Raw genomic sequence first — 16,023 nt, 5'->3', positions numbered from 1 at the left:
TATGAGGTTTAGATTGAGGTTCTTTTTTTCCTATTGTTTGCCCATGAATGTCCAATTGCTCCAACACCATTTGTTGAGAACACCGTTCCCCCCCCCCAACTGAATTGTTATTGCACCTTTGTCAATGATATGGTTTGGCTGTGTCCCCACCCAAATCTCATCTTGAATTGTAGCTCCCATAATACCCACATGTCACTGGAGGGACCCGGTGGGAGGTAGTTGAAACATGGGGCAGGTTTTTCCCACACTGTTCTCGTGATAGTGAATAAGTCTCACAAGATCTGATGGTTTCATAAAGGGCAGTTCCCTTGCATATGCTCTCTTGCCTGCCACCATGTAAGACATGCCTTTGCTCCTCCTTTGCCTTCTGTCATGACTGTGAGGCCTCCCCAGCCATGTGGAACTGTGAGTTCATTAAACCTCTTTTTCTTTATAAATTACCCAGTCTTGGGTATGTCTTTATTAGCAGTGTGACAATAGACTAATACAGTCAAAAAATGAGGCATCTATAAGGGTCTATATCTGTGTTCTCTTTTCTGTTTCATTGATCTACATGTCTGTCCCTCCACAAACACTACATTGTTTTGATTACTATAGCTACATAGTAAGCATTAACATGAGGTAATTTTCTCCCATTAGTTATTGTTTTAAAAAATATTTTAGCTATTCTAGGTGCTGTGCATTTCCATGGAATTTTAAAATAAACTTGCCTATGTCTATTAAAAACTATGCTGGGCTGAATATCCACATGCAAAAGAATGAAGTTCCAACCTTTCCTAACAGCATATACAAAAATTAATTCAAAATGAATCAAATACCTTAGGTAAGACCTAAGGTACATGTGCCCTGGTGGTTTGCTGTACCCATCAACCTGTCACCTACATTAGGTATTTCTCCTAATGTTATCCCTCCCCTAGCCCCCCACCCCCAAACAGGCCCCAGTGAGGAAGTTGTTTTTAATAGGTATAGAGTTTCAGTTCTGCAAAATGAAAGGAGCTATGGAGACAGATGGTGGTGAATGAAAGGAGCTATGGAGATGGATGGTGGTGATGGTTGCATATTATGAATGTATTTAATGCCATTTAAGTGTATATATAAAATATTAGGATGGTAAATTTTATGCTATGTGTATCTTACCATAATTTTAAAAATTGAAAACGAAAAAATCACACTGGGATTTTGATAAGATTTGCATTAAACCTACAGATGGATTCAGGGAGAATTGACATATTTGCTATGTCGAATTTGGCAATACATAAGACACCACCATGATGTTAACTTTCCCCTGCAGGTTGCTTTGCCTCAGCCCCTGGATTTCAACGCACCCTGGCTCATACCTGAGTTCACCACAACCTTTGGACCCCAGAACTGCCCTTGCTGGTTCTAGTCTCTTGCTAAATCCTCTATGGTTGCAGCTTTGGCTACTACCTATAGCCTTAGGGGAAAACCCAGAACTTGTGTTTGAATTCTACTACTGCCAGATGTTAACTGAGTCACCTCCAGCCTCAATTTCCCAATCTGTGGGATTCTTTGCACTGTAGACCTTAAATGGGAGTTATTGCTATTATTGCTGTAACATAAGCTTCTACCACTTGCCTAACTCAGCATGTGCAGTTAGATTTTAGCATCTAAAATGCCAATCTGCAATCATCTTTATTGGTCATATTTTGCCTATTTTTATCCATCATTCCAATTTGTTGTAATCATTTCAGTCCCTGATATAATCCACATTTTAATCTCAGATATTGTTGGCCGGGCGCGGTGGCTCAAGCCTGTAATCCCAGCACTTTGGGAGGCCGAGACGGGTGGATCACGAGGTCAGGAGATCGAGACCATCCTGGCTAACACGGTGAAACCCCGTCTCTACTAAGAAATACAAAAAACTAGCCGGGCGAGGTGGCGGGCGCCTGTAGTCCCAGCTACCTGGGAGGCTGAGGCCGGAGAATGGCGTGAACCCGGGAGGCGGAGCTTGCAGTGAGCTGAGATCCGGCCACTGCACTCCAGCCTGGGCTACAGAGTGAGACTCCGTCTCAAAAAAAAAAAAAAAAAAAAAAAAAAAAAGAAAAATAATGGCAAACAAGACAGAGAGTCATGGATAGAATTTGACGTACCACTAGAGAAATCTGTCCTCATCTAGGTCCTTCGGTTACAGTTAACAAAAACACATTCTAGGAAATCAAAAGAAAGCCAAAGAACCATGCCTGGGAGCAACAGAACCAGATAGAACCAAAAACAGGTACATGACAGTCTAGCCTAGGAGGCTGGCTCTGGAATAAATAAGCTCCAATCATCATCTGTTTGTCTGTGTCACTCTATTCAAGATTTGCAGAGCCCAGAGAAAGGTATTATTTGCTGAGCTCAGGTCTCATGACTGACTCCTGGTTGTACCATGGCAGTAAGAAGAAGGATCTGGCCAATGAGATTCTTTAGCATCTGTAATAGAAGGATTCCATCTGCACTTCCTGCCCCAGATGAATTCAGGGCACTGTCAGGAGAGGTCATGAGTACTCGGATGCCACAAAGTGCCAAAAATCCATTCGAACTTTTTCTCATTTGATAGTAATTCACTAATAAGCACTTTCTGGTGACGGCCATTCAGCCAGAAACAGATCCACCCAATTGTCCAGGAACATAGATCCACTAGTACTACCAAAGATGTGTTGACAAATTGTTACAAAGTCTTGTTGAAATACAAGTATGTGAAACCCATGGCATTCCTTGAATCTACTGGAACCTAGCGTAACATTCACATTGGCATTTAAGCTGCCACACTAGTTGTGTAGTGATCCCAAGTTCTTCACTTAACTTCAGTACTCAAGTCTTCTCATTGACAAAAGTGAGATAATGGTTCTAAGCTCACATTTTGGTGGGGGCGTTTTTAAAGTACTATACAGCTTATTTGCTATCTATGTGCGAGTTATATAATGCCTACTGCCTCCTTACAAGCAGAGACTAAATGGAAGTCCCTCACTTCTGTTTAGTTCTTTTGAGGGCTAAAAAGTTAAAACTAGGGAGAAGAAATCTGGAGAGAGAGTTGAGCTGCTCAGAAAAAAAGAGAAGAAATAGAAAGGGAAGACCTTGAGCCATCTAGAGAAACCTGGAAGGGACAAGTGAGAAACAGGACTGTGGGAGAGGGGGAAACCCTCTGCAAAATGGCAGTTTCCTATTAGAGTGGACAAATTACAGACCAAAGGCACACTCAAGGTAGCTGAACCCAAGTGGTATAGAAAGCCAACAGGACCCAATCACTCATCTACTGGCATTCCCATTCTAGAAAATAGCAGAAATCTTGGAGGTAAAGCTCTGTGAACCATAGAATTTGAGAGTTAAAGGCAAATTTACATAGATCGCAAGGGGCAGGAAAAAACCCCACCTGAATTTTGGCCTATATACATTTACATTCATATACAAGAAGCAACAGAATAGTGAACTTTTCAGTCCTTGGGTGATTTTTGTTCAAGCAGAAAAAGGGGGAAAAACAGTCTCTGTGTTCTGTTATTCCAACTTTGATCTTTTATTCATTCTCTAAGGGCATAAATGATTGTTTATCTATGTTTTCATGAGTAAAACCACTCTTGAGTACTTTTTGTTTGTGGTTGTTGTTATTTCCTGCTGTGGATTTTAACACAGAAGGCTTTCGTTTTGAACCAAATGGATCAACAACGAGCATCCTACAACTGCCCTGTGCTAGATCACTTTCTTTGTGGGCTCTTTTGCCTTATGCTCATGTAGGGTACAAAATTAATTACAAGCATGAATAGCTTGTGTCTGCTGTGTTGGAGAACCTGAGGTGATATTGGCTGCCACCTACCATACCCCAGAATGTGCCTTCCCACAGCTTCTGCAGAACATGTAGCCCCAGGAGGATATGTTTTATACCATGCAGCCTGGCCATTCTGGTCTCAGTCAGGGGTGCAAATCTAAAGCAAGAGCAGCCAAACCATGGCCTCTCCATGACCTCTGGAGTGGCCACAGGTAAAAAGACAAGTTATGGCCAGGCGCGATGGCTCACACCTGTAATCCCAGCACTTTGGGAGGCCTAGGTGGGCAGATCATGAGGTCAGGAGATTGAGATCATCCTGGCCAACACGGTGAAACCCCGTCTCTACTAAAAATACAAAAATTACCTGGGTGTGGTAGCATGTGCCTGTAATCCCAGTTACTGGGGAAGCTGGGCACAAGAATTGCTTGAACCCAGGAGGCGGAGGTTGGAGTGAGCTAAGATCACAGCACTGCAATCCAACCTGGCAACAGAGCAAGACCCTGTCAAAAAAAAAAAAAAAAAAAAAAAAAAGTTATTCCAGTCAGAGTCTCTTCCTCAGATATTTGAAACAGGAAATGAGTAAGAGAAGATGATGACAGTGTACATCAAAGAAGGCTATGAAATACCTTTAGAAGCCATGAGGAATCACGAGCAAGCCAGAATTAGGAGAAAGCAAAGTCTATAGCAAAAGTAGAGGGAAGGTGACATAAGAAACTCGATAGCACTGTGTTAACCTCAACCTGTTCCTGCCTCAGGTATGAGCACATCCAAGCCATTCCCTTTGCCTACCTTTTACATTCTCTCTTTTTCCTCTTCTCATCTCCCCCGTTCTTTGCTTGAAGACAACAAGGCAGAAGAATTAGACTCTTGCCATCAGAAATCATGGAAATGCACCATCACAATTCCCTTGTTTTTCCCTATTCAAGCTGAGCTTTATGAAAGATACATTAACCACGTTGTCAGATGGAGGCATAATGACAACAAGCCCGCCCTTCATCTTTTCAAAATGCCCAGATAGCAATAATGTCTGAGAATGTAAAGTTTTCCCATCACAGCACTCTTCTCTCTTGTTGAATCTAATTGTAGCACTAGAAGAAGAGAGACTGACTCTTGCAAACCTCCCAGTGAAATGCCAACTGTAACACATCATTAGCTAAATAAGAAACAACAAGGTCAGCATGGTGTGGGAGAAATGGCAATGTTGTACTTGCTGTTGATTCAGAACTGGCGGGTTTGTGAGGAAGGGAAAAACAAATGTATATAGAAGTAATGTTGGCCAGGTGCAGTGATTCACGCTGGTAATCCCAGCACTTTGGGAGGCCGAGGTAGGTGGATCACCTGAGGTCAGGAGTTCAAGACTAGCCTGGCCAACATGGTGAAACCCCATCTCTACCAAAAATACAAAAAAAATTTAGCCAGGCATGGTGGCACACCAGTAATCCCAACTACTCAGGAGGCTGAGGCAGGAGAATTGCTTGAACCTGAGAGATGAAGTTGCAGTGAGCCGAGATCGTGCCATTGCACTCCAGCCTGGGTGACAAGAGCGAAACTCCATTTCAAAAAAAAAAAACGAAGTAATGTCACTACAGGCCACAATATATAGGTGTGCATGGGAAAATATAGTTGAGTGTATTTTCAGGATGTGGCAAGCGGATGTGGCTCAACCAGAGGAGGAATTTATAGCAGCAAGTGACAGCCATAGCACCATAAAACTGCACAGAAGCTACTTTTAGGCTTTGAAGATCAAACAGCTAGATTCAAAACACAGATAATAGAATAACAACTGCTGCTTAACAGGGAGTAGGAGATAAAAATAATTTGCTACACTTCGCTGGATTCCACCCCATTCCTCTAACATAGCAATCCTGAGCAGTTAATTTATTAGAGTATGTGTGGTTGCCGCAGATGAAGGAAACTCTATCAGTGATGGAAGAAACAGTGGACAGGAAATCCTGAGCCAGCCGTTAAAAGAGGAGTAAGATTTCTGAAGCCAGAGATGATACAATAGGAGGTGAACTGAGTTACAGGAAACAACTCCTAGTGAAAGAAGATCTCTTTGCCCTAAATCAGTAAAAGGGATCTACATTAAAAATTCATATTTAATTGTTAAAGTTTATTTTAAAATAAACTAATGGTTGTTATGCCTTATTTAATTAAGAAATTAAAAGAATTTCCTGAAATCAACCTAGTTTCTAACTTGGACGTCAGCCATGGTTATTACAGACCAAGAGGCACACACAAACACACTCCCTCCCCTAACCCATCTCTTAAACAAGAGATCACCCTCCAGTGACCCTTAAAAAGATTTTGAGAACTATAAAGTCACAAGAATAAAATCTTAACACTGACAGAATATAAGCTGTCTACAGATGACATTTCCAACCTCCTCTCCTTGTCAATACAAAAGATGCATTGGATGTGGGAGACAGATTTGCTGAGATACTCATAGACGTGTACGTGTGGCACTTTATGAAAAAATGAAAAGGAACCAGACTTCCCATTTAAATTCTCTCACCACTACCCCTTCCTTACCTTTTTTCCTTGCCCCCCAACTCTCACAGGATCAGAGTAACATGGGATAAAGAGGATGAGAGTATGGAAAGTAAATGATAAAAATACGTGCTCTTGAGTCATTGGAAGATTTTGATCCAAAGTAATGGGTGATTATTATTCCTTGAAGCCACAGCCAAAACCAAATTTAAAATATTCCCTCTCTTTCTCCTGATGTCTTTTTCTCCAATCTGGCAACTGGCAATGCACTAAAGGAATGTTTTCATCAATGTGTCCAAATATGTTATTCAAAGTAAGATTTTATATGAGATAGCCTCAGGGAACTTTCTGGAAGAAAAAGGCAGCCCCAAAATTGGATGCACAAATTGCTTTAAGGTTTTAAGATGTGGTGAAATATATTGTGCCTTCATCGTACCTCAAGCCAGAAATGGAAAAAAGAAAAAGAATCAGTACAAAGAACGGCTTTCCAGGCAGTGCAAAGGGACTCAGTATTTCCACAGGTTTGCAAGAATGCAACAAGCAAGGAAGCCAGTGTCCCCAATACAAAGTGACCAGACCTCTGAGCTTCTAGCTGGCAAGTTGTCCAGCAGAGATAATAGGATGTTATTGAATTTTCAGGCATCTCGGTCAGTGACGGAGGTGGAGGGGTGTTGCAAAAGGATAATGGAAGGAGCAGGGATTAGGAAAGCAGGGATGGAGGGGCAGGTAAATTCTGGAAGTGGAAAATTATTTTTCAGGCATAGAAAAACTTTAAAAAATACTACTGTACTACTGTGGAAGTCATGTACTAAAAGTGTCCTTATCAGAGGAGATGTGAAGGGTGGTACATGGGTCATAAAATAAACTTTATGGCCAAGACCTTCTGACCACTAAAACCACAGATGCTTAAACAGAAAAATCCAATAAAGAAGAAGGATGGTATTCCCCAAGTAATAAGCCACTTCAGTGAGTATTCACACTCTAGTCCCAGGCCCATATTCATAATAAGGGCAAAAATGTAAACACACACGCACACACACACATGCATGCGCACCCCCACACACAAACACATGACTAGAGGCAGAGCATCCCAAGGACCAAGTGTAGGAGGAGGCAATGGGAAAACGCATTCACTCATTCAGTGGGAAAACTCATCCTTTCTAATTGCTTTGCATTTGTTTTTCATCTTCTCTCGCCTTTCTTCTGATGGTGATTATGATTGTATTTTGAAATCATGATCCACCGCTGCAGCAATGTAATTACATAAATATGGCATTATAAATGAAGGTTAGCACCAGAAATAGCAAAGCAGAGAGGAGTGCAAGTTGTCTTTGTGGATGCAAGTGTATGTGTATATGTTTATAAATACCTCTTTCATGTGGCATTTGGAAATAATCTGCTAGTGCAAGCAAGGGGGTCTTAGGAAACAAAACAAAATCCTCAATCCCATTTTCAGCTGAAGAATACAAAGGTGAGAAAAGTCATGATAAATGGAGATTGTTAAGTAAGAGCTAGGCTTAAACTGAGCTCCGATTTCTCAACTGGCCTGAGCACCATTGGTTCTTCTTGAGGACAGGAATCAGTCTGCGTCAGTACAGCTTATCAACAGCGCTCTTCAGCAACCCGAGAACCTCAGAGAGTATCTCTTAACCTCCTATATCTCCTTCTGAACAGGAGAACATCTCTCTCCCTCTTTCTCTCTCTCTCCCTCTCTCTCTCTCTCTCTCTCAATTTCACTTACTTTTGGCTGCAGCACACCACCCAGTATCTTCAACCAATCAATAACTCAGTTCCTTTCACTCTCAGGGAAAAGGAAAATTCTGAAGTGTGTACCACACAGGGTGTGTGGTAGTTCTAAAACATGTTAACAAACTATTAGAACCTTCTCTCTTCACGAGATACAGACTGAGTTTTCTCCCCTTGAACGTGGGCCATACTAAGTGACTCATTTTGAATCACCAGAAGATGACAGTGATGCTATGTCATCATAGCATCATTTATGACCAAACCTAGGTCATAAGAAGGCAACTTCTCTTTGGCATCACTTCTGCTAGGAAAAGCCAGCCTCCACATCGTGGGAACACTCCAGCAGCTTGTGGAGAAGTTGATGCAGATAGGAACTGAGGTCTCCTGCCAACAACCATCACCAGTTCACAAGTTACATGGCTGAGCCACCTTGGAAATAGATCATCCAACCCCACTCGTCCCTTTAGATTATTGCAGCTTTGACTAATGTCTTGACTATATATAATTTCATGTGAGATCAATCCTGAGCTAAAACCACCTGGATAAGCCACTCCAAATTCCAGATGTAAAAAAATATGAATGCAGTAAATACTTGTTATTTTTAAATCACTAAATTTTGGGTCAACTTGTTACATAGCAGTAGCTAACAATACAGCATCCTCATGGTGTTGACCCCCAGTTACCCATACCTCTCACTTGCTCATCAATTACCTCACTATGCTTCCTTGCATCACCTCCAAACTAAAGAAACTTCACTCAAAATTCTTGTCTCAGAGTTTGCATTAAGAGTCTCAAACATGCCAAATAAGATAGATATTATTATTATTCTCACTGTAGGGATTTAAAAAATTAATATGCAGAGGTGACAGTTATATGGCAAATAATAGCAAAACCAGGTTTTCTGAATCCTAATCCACTGCTTCCTGATTCATTATAGCTGCATCTCCCTGCCACTCATACCCTCATTCTGTGCCATTTTAAGCAACCTCTTTTCTCTCTCCAAGAACAAATCAGTTAATTTGCTCACTCACTGCAGGCCTAGACACTCATCTTAATCTCAAAATGTAAAAACCAGTCTCAACAAATTCAGTAACCGAAGCAGGAACTTTTAGTCACTGAAACCTAAATGTATTTGTTTTTCCTAATGATACCTGTACACAGCAAGGAGGAACAATTAGCAAATCAATGGATTATTCTTTTGTTGACATTAATGCAAAGACTATATGTGGCCCTACCTTGTTTTATGTCTAGACTACAGGTGATGGCCTGAAACTGCTGACCAAAGAAATGACCATGCTGTGTGGGCAAGAAATGATGAAGATAAAGCCCATATGTGCTGTATTTTCTGTTTGGATCAAATAAAATGTACAGCCAACTCATCTGTCAGATATTTAATCATAATTATTATTGTGTTATGTGGTAATTAGGCATAAATGGGACACAAATGACTGTTGCTAGCAGTACTTCATATATCAAACAATTTTTGTGTTTCCAAATATCCATCTCTTTGATAATTTTCAAGTGTCTGTCTCTACTTACTGTCACTGTGTTGGTTTCCCCTGAGTCAGACTGGTAAAGAAGAACACATATGGGCTTTGGAATCAAACAAATCACTCACACTGTGTGATCTTGATCAAACCACATAACATCTCTAGGCCTCTTGTGTAAAATTGAAATGAGTGCCTCTCCAGCAGGGTCACTATAACAATCAAATGAGAAACCGAAATGCAGTAGCTAACACAACGTTAGTATGTAGTAGGTGCTCAGTAAAGATCTTCTTCCTGTCTTTTGTATCAACATTACTTTCACATGCCTTAATGAGAGGTTCTTGATCCTCTCCCCATGAGTTTTTTTTATGCCCTGTATCCCTCCCCTGAGAGCAACTACTTTTATTCTCCAAATCACCGTCCCATGCTAAAATCTTAAATTTATCCACGCTTTCAAAAATATACCTCTTATCAGCTGAAAAAAAATTTCTACAAAACTTTTTTGTATATAACATGACAGATGGCTTTGGTCCACAAGTAGAAATAAACAGACTTAAAATGCATCTGGGAATAGGCATGTCAACACTTTGGCATGAATGAGTTCTAGTTACAGGCAATTTCTCTCTCCATTTGATTCGGTTACGGCTGGTGAGTAAGCTAGAAGAGACTGGTCATTTGAAAAAGCAAAAGAAGAAAATGGTGCTATGGCCTGCAGTTGTGTTCATCCAATAGGAGGCTGGTCATATTTTGGAATAATTTGGCAAACATGTACAGACAGGAAATGTGCTCAAAAATATTTCATGTCCTTGTGGCTGTGTGCTCTTTGGAGCCTTGCAGGCACTATGAAGATAAGGAGTTTGCCTCTTTCATCTAGAAGAGATTTGTAAAAGCAATGTTCACTGATAGACACAACGGCTCATAACAACAGCAGCAACAGGGTCAAGGTCAACTTCCACTTATTAAGGGCATAACATTTATTTGCATACCAAGGTCAACAAATCTCTTTTATGTCTTTTTTCATTTGGTCCTCCTGCAGCCCAAGTGAGTACTATTATTCCATTTTACAGATAAACAAGGTGAGACCAAGAGAGTTTAGATGTCATGCCCCACAAGCCCACAAATAGTAGGCAAAAGAATGAGGTCCGGAATCTCAGTTCCACATTCTTTTCTCTTACCACATTCCCCTATTAATAAATAGCTTGTTTGTCTGAAGGATAAATGGAAGCGAATTTATAAATTCTCCAGCTAGCTTTTCTTGCCCTATACTGGTGTTTAGAGCCACAAAACCACACATCCACATTACATAGGGTGGTGTAAAAATAATTTTTAAATAATCACATATTAATCTTTGAGAAGAATAACCTGCCATGAATAAAGAGATGATTTCACAGGGTCCAGGGTAATTGCAAGCAGCTGTGGACTTAACCATGCTAGATAATCCAGTGATAAAATGTGCATTATTTTGAGCAGTTGAGGCAGCCAACTTCTTTAATCAGTGCCTGTAACTTCTGCAGAAGGAAACATTCAGATCTCACCACAAAAGAGCAGACCTTCACTGGCTCATCTGTGCACAAACTGACAGTCAGATTTTTTTTCAACTTCTCACCACAACATGGAGACTTTTGACCACAGATATCAGATTCATGTATAAAGCTCTCAACCCCACCAGACAAGAACCACTTTCAAATACAATAAATATAAGAATCACTTTCAAAACAAGAAAGTGAGGCATGGAGTATAACAAATACAAATTGAGCCAGGCACTATGCCAGGAGTGGGGTCCCTGACCTGAAGGGGAAGATAGAGCCGTGGTTCTTAAGCCTGGCTGGTTAATAGTGTCATCTCAGGGCTTATTAAAATCCCAACACCTAGGTCTCAATTTATTGACAATTGATTTTTCTCAAATCAGAAACTCTGGGAATAGGACCAGATATTAATATTTTTACTTGGTTCCATAGCGCAGCCCCGCAGTTGAGAAACACAATTATAGTGGAATCCAAAGTGTTGCAAATGTATTTGATAGAATCACTTGAGGTCCTGGTTGAAAATGCAGATGCATGGACCCTGAACTGTAGCTCCTGACTCAGAATTTCTAGGAAAATGATTTGGGAATACAATATATTTTGAACAAGAGCCCAAAGATTGTTATGATTAGAGAAGTTAGGCAAAAACCTGACATTGTCTTCAAAAAATAATAATAATAAAAGTGAGAAGACAAACTACAGAATGCGTGAAAATATTTGCAAATTACATATCTGACAAGGGGTTAATATCCAAAATATGTAAAGAGTTCCTACAATTCAACAACAACAAAAAGGACAAAGGACTTGAATAGACATGTCTCCAAAGAAGATATACAAATGGGCAACAAACATATGAAAAGATGCTCAACATTATTAATCATTAGAGAAATCAAATCAAAACCACAAAGATAGGAGATATCACCTCACACCTATTAGAATGGCTGCTGTCCAAAATCAAAAAAAGAAAGAAAAAGTAAAAAGTAACAGGAAATGGCAAGTGTTGGTGAGGAGGTGGAGAAATTAGAAACTTATACACTATTGTGGCCACCATGGAAAACAGTATGGAGGGTCCTCAAAATATTCAACATAGAATTACCATAAAACTCAGCAGTTCCATTTCTGGGTATAAATCCAAAAGAATTCAAAGCAGGAACTTGGAGAGATATTTGCACCTATGTTCATCACAGCATAATTCACAATAGCCAAGAGATGGAAGCAAACCAATTTCCACTGAGAAATGAGTAGATTAGAACATGTGGAATACACCTGCAATGGAATATTATTCAACCTTTAAAAAGAAGAAAACCCTGTGACATACCACAGGATGCATGAAGCTTAAGGACACTCTGCTAGACAAAATGAGCCGGTCACAAAACGACAAATACCATATGATTCCACTCATGTGAAGTATCTAAATTAGCAAAACTCATAGAAACAGAAAGTAGAAAGGTGGTTACAAGAGTCTAGGAAAAAGGGAGACGGCAGAATGGTTGTTCAATGGGTGTGGAGTTTTGCTTTTGCAAGATGAAAAATTCTAAGGATCTGTTGCACAATATATAATTAATACTACTGAACTATACAATTAACATGGTTACAAGGGCTGGGCACGGTGGCTCAAGCCTGTAATCCCAGCACTTTGGGAGACTGAGGCAGGTGGATCACGAGGTCAGGAGTTCAAGATCAGCCTGACCAACATGGTGAAGCCCTGTCTCTACTAAAACTACGAAAAAAAAAAAAAATAGACAGGTGTGGTGGCATGCACCTGTAATCCTAGCTACTCAGGAGGCTGAGGCAGGAGAATCGCTTTAACCCAGGAGGCAGAAGTTGCAGTGAGCTGAGAACACACCATTTGCACTCCAGCCTGGGGACAGAGCAAGACTCTGTCTCAAAAGAAAAAACAAAAGTTACAAGGATAAATTTATGTTACGTGTTTATTACCACAATTAAACATTGAAAGAAAATCTCTTTATTTTCAAAATCTGATATTGTCTAACACTTCAAGTTTCCGTTGTCCTGTCTGTCTTTTTTGCAGCCCAAAGAACAAAGAACTCAGGGTTTCCCAGTTTTCTGTTCTGCAATAACAAAACAAAACAAAAAACATGTAAGCCAAAATAAAAACCGTTTTTCCAACTGCTTTCTAAGGAAGAACTTTCTCAGTTACAGAAAGTTCAAACATGACTATAAATCTAGACAAGCCAATACATAGATTGCTCTGATTAAGAGAGGAGAGCTTTACAAGTGTGTGGGATGGGAAGTCCTTGGATACTAAGGAAAAGAAGTGCCAGGAGCCTGGGCCTCCTGTGGGATCAGGACTGAGAAGGGTGCCTCAGGCCATTTGTGGGGCCCAGGACATTTGGGGGATGACACACTCATTGTGAAGAAGTAACACTGCACTGGATGTCATGGAATGTGGGATGAAGGCCATCTCCGCCGCTCCTAAACTGTCTTTAACAAAATTTACTTGCTCACTCATCTTTCAGCGTGTCAGAACCCTTCTGTGAAAAGTGAAGAACTGCACCACACACTGGAGGGCACACGGCTCAGGCAGACCCCCAGCCCAGCCCAGCAAACAGCACTGCTGCTGTTCCCATCCGTCACCATATTCTCCAGAGCCTGCCCCTGACCCAGATCCGTCCTCTGCCTTTCTCCCCTCTGCTCTGTACCCCAGATGGCCACAGAAGGTTCCTTGCTCTCTGGCTTCTTACAGGGGCCAACTAATGTGAACTACTAGAAGGAAATGTGAGGACAGGAGAAGGGAGTGAGGCCAGGATATTATTCAACCCAACCCTCCCTCCTTCTGCACCACATTTCTGAAGGTGGCTACATCTTCCTGTGAAAGATGGGCAACCCCTCTTCTATGGCTCCATTTCTCATGGGGCTCCCATAACACTGCCTGCTGCCCTTGTCCCTTCAGGTCTAGGGACAGTCTAGTCTCTGGGGGGTCTCAGCATCCCTGTGGGTCCCCTGAACCCTATGCACACCTTTTACAGTATCATTTTAAAATTATCTGCTGTTTCAGTGGAATTCAACTTCCTTCCGAGACCCTGAAACCTTATTGTTTGTGGGGCACAAAAAGGAAAGAATTCAATTAAGAAGAATGTAAACTAGCCAAGCTTACCATGAGTTCTTAAGAGCCAGTTGCACCCAAGCATGGTCATGATCAGTGCCCGTCACTAACACAAGTGCAATAATAGGAACACTTGAATTACATAATCCTCTACCTGGAAAGAGTCCAAGGTACTGCTTGTGCTGGCATTTCCTATGCTTAAAACACAGAGACAAAAGCAAAAACAGCCACACTGCTTGATTGAGGTACCAGTGTCCCCCAAGTCTTATAAGATCTTTCAGAGAAGCTCCTGGCAGGGTCACATGTTGGCAATGCTTTATTTCAGTGGTCCCCAACTTTTTGGCACCAGGGACTGGTTTCATGGAAGACAATTTTTCCACAGAATGGGTGGAATGGGAGGGGGATGGTTTCAGGATGATTCAAGTGCATTACATTTATTATGCATTTTATTTCTATTATTATTACATTGTAATATTTAATGAAAGAATTATACAACTCGCTGTAATGTAGAATCAGTGAGAGCCCTGAGCTTGTTTTCTTGCAATTAGACGGTCCCATCTGGGGGTGATGGAAGACAGTGACAGATCATCAGGCATTAGATTCTCATAGAGTGTGCCACCTAGATCCCTCGCATGCACAGCGCCCAACAGGGTTTGAGCTCCGATGAGAATCTAATGCCGCCTCTGATCTGACACGAGGCGGAGCTCAGGCACTTACAGGAGCAATGGGTGTGGCTGTAAATATAGATGAATCTTCACTAGCTGGCCGCTCACCTCCTGCTGTGTAGCCCCAGTTCCTAATAGTTCATGGCCCAGGGGCTGGCTTCCCCGGCTCTGTCGACTCTTGTGGGGGGGTGGGGGGGCAGGGAAGTCCCCTGGAGATACTAGAAGGACAGAAGGAGAGGGTAAATTAGCAAATAGTGAGAGAAAGACAGCTAAGTTCTAGGTAACCACAGTGGGAAAGTTCAACACTTTTAATCACAGAGTTCCTGCCAGAAACTGTCTTTTAAACTTCTGAGCTTTCAGGCTGAACTTGGAAACGGCCGTATTCTCAGGGATAAGTTCTCAGCAACGTCATGGAGAAATCCATTCAAAAGGTCTTCTCAGGGCCCTGCAGGATTGCAAGTGTCTCTGAACAACTAGCAGGGGGGAAACAATAACCAATTCCTCTTTCGCCACTCCTAGCCCATCGCTCATACTCAGAGACCTCTGTTTTCTCAAGCCCTATCAAGGATTAGAGAGGTCCAGAGAAGGACAAAAAAAAAATCCAGGGGTTTCCAGTAGGAGAAAAGGCAATTTCAGAACATGCACGGAAGGAGATTGTTTGAGCTTAAAAAAAAAAAAAAAGAATAATAATAATAAATTGAGAAATGTAACCAAAGGACGGGAGAAAATCCAAATTGGTAGCCAGAAAGTAGGTGAGCTGTGGAAATGAACAGAATAATGATGCATAAGTATTAAAATGGACCCGAAGTGGCTTAGTCACTTTGTCTCTGAAAGCCACTTCACTATGTCCCATTTTAGGCAGAGAGGTTAAAAAGAAAGTCTGGGGGTGGCTCTGTGCTTTGGAATTAAAACAGCATCTGTGATATTATTAGCTGGGCCAAGATGTGCAGAAGCTATCAATCTCTCTGCTTGGGGGAATAACTGATTGCCAAAGGGGCCCAGGCAGGCTGCTTCTCCCTCCCTGAGGTCTGGCCCTGAGCTCGGCACAATTAGCTAAGTGCTTCTGTGCTGGAGAAGGCTGGGAGCACAGTTGGCTCCCTCTTAAGCACAAAGGGCTTAAGGAAGGAGAACCCTGCTTTATATCTGTCCCCAACTGGGAACAGCACCATCCACTGCTATTTCTTGCGAGTGGAAACACTGAGGGGTGGGACTGGGCTCTTCTTTAGGATTTGGGAGACTGGTGAAGCTTATAAGCACCTTCCCTGAACCATGTTTTTATGAA

General features: G+C 41.5%; 1 pseudogene; it reads right to left on the bottom strand.

Annotated features, from left to right (window-relative positions):
* Positions 1-16,023, bottom strand: part of LOC102139947 (uncharacterized) — a 50,096-nt pseudogene that overhangs the window by 26,202 nt on the left and 7,871 nt on the right.

Source organism: Macaca fascicularis, chromosome 2 (genome assembly GCF_037993035.2).
Source record: "Macaca fascicularis isolate 582-1 chromosome 2, T2T-MFA8v1.1".
NCBI classification, from domain to species: domain Eukaryota; kingdom Metazoa; phylum Chordata; class Mammalia; order Primates; family Cercopithecidae; genus Macaca; species Macaca fascicularis.
This window is presented reverse-complemented; position numbering and strand designations above follow the sequence as displayed.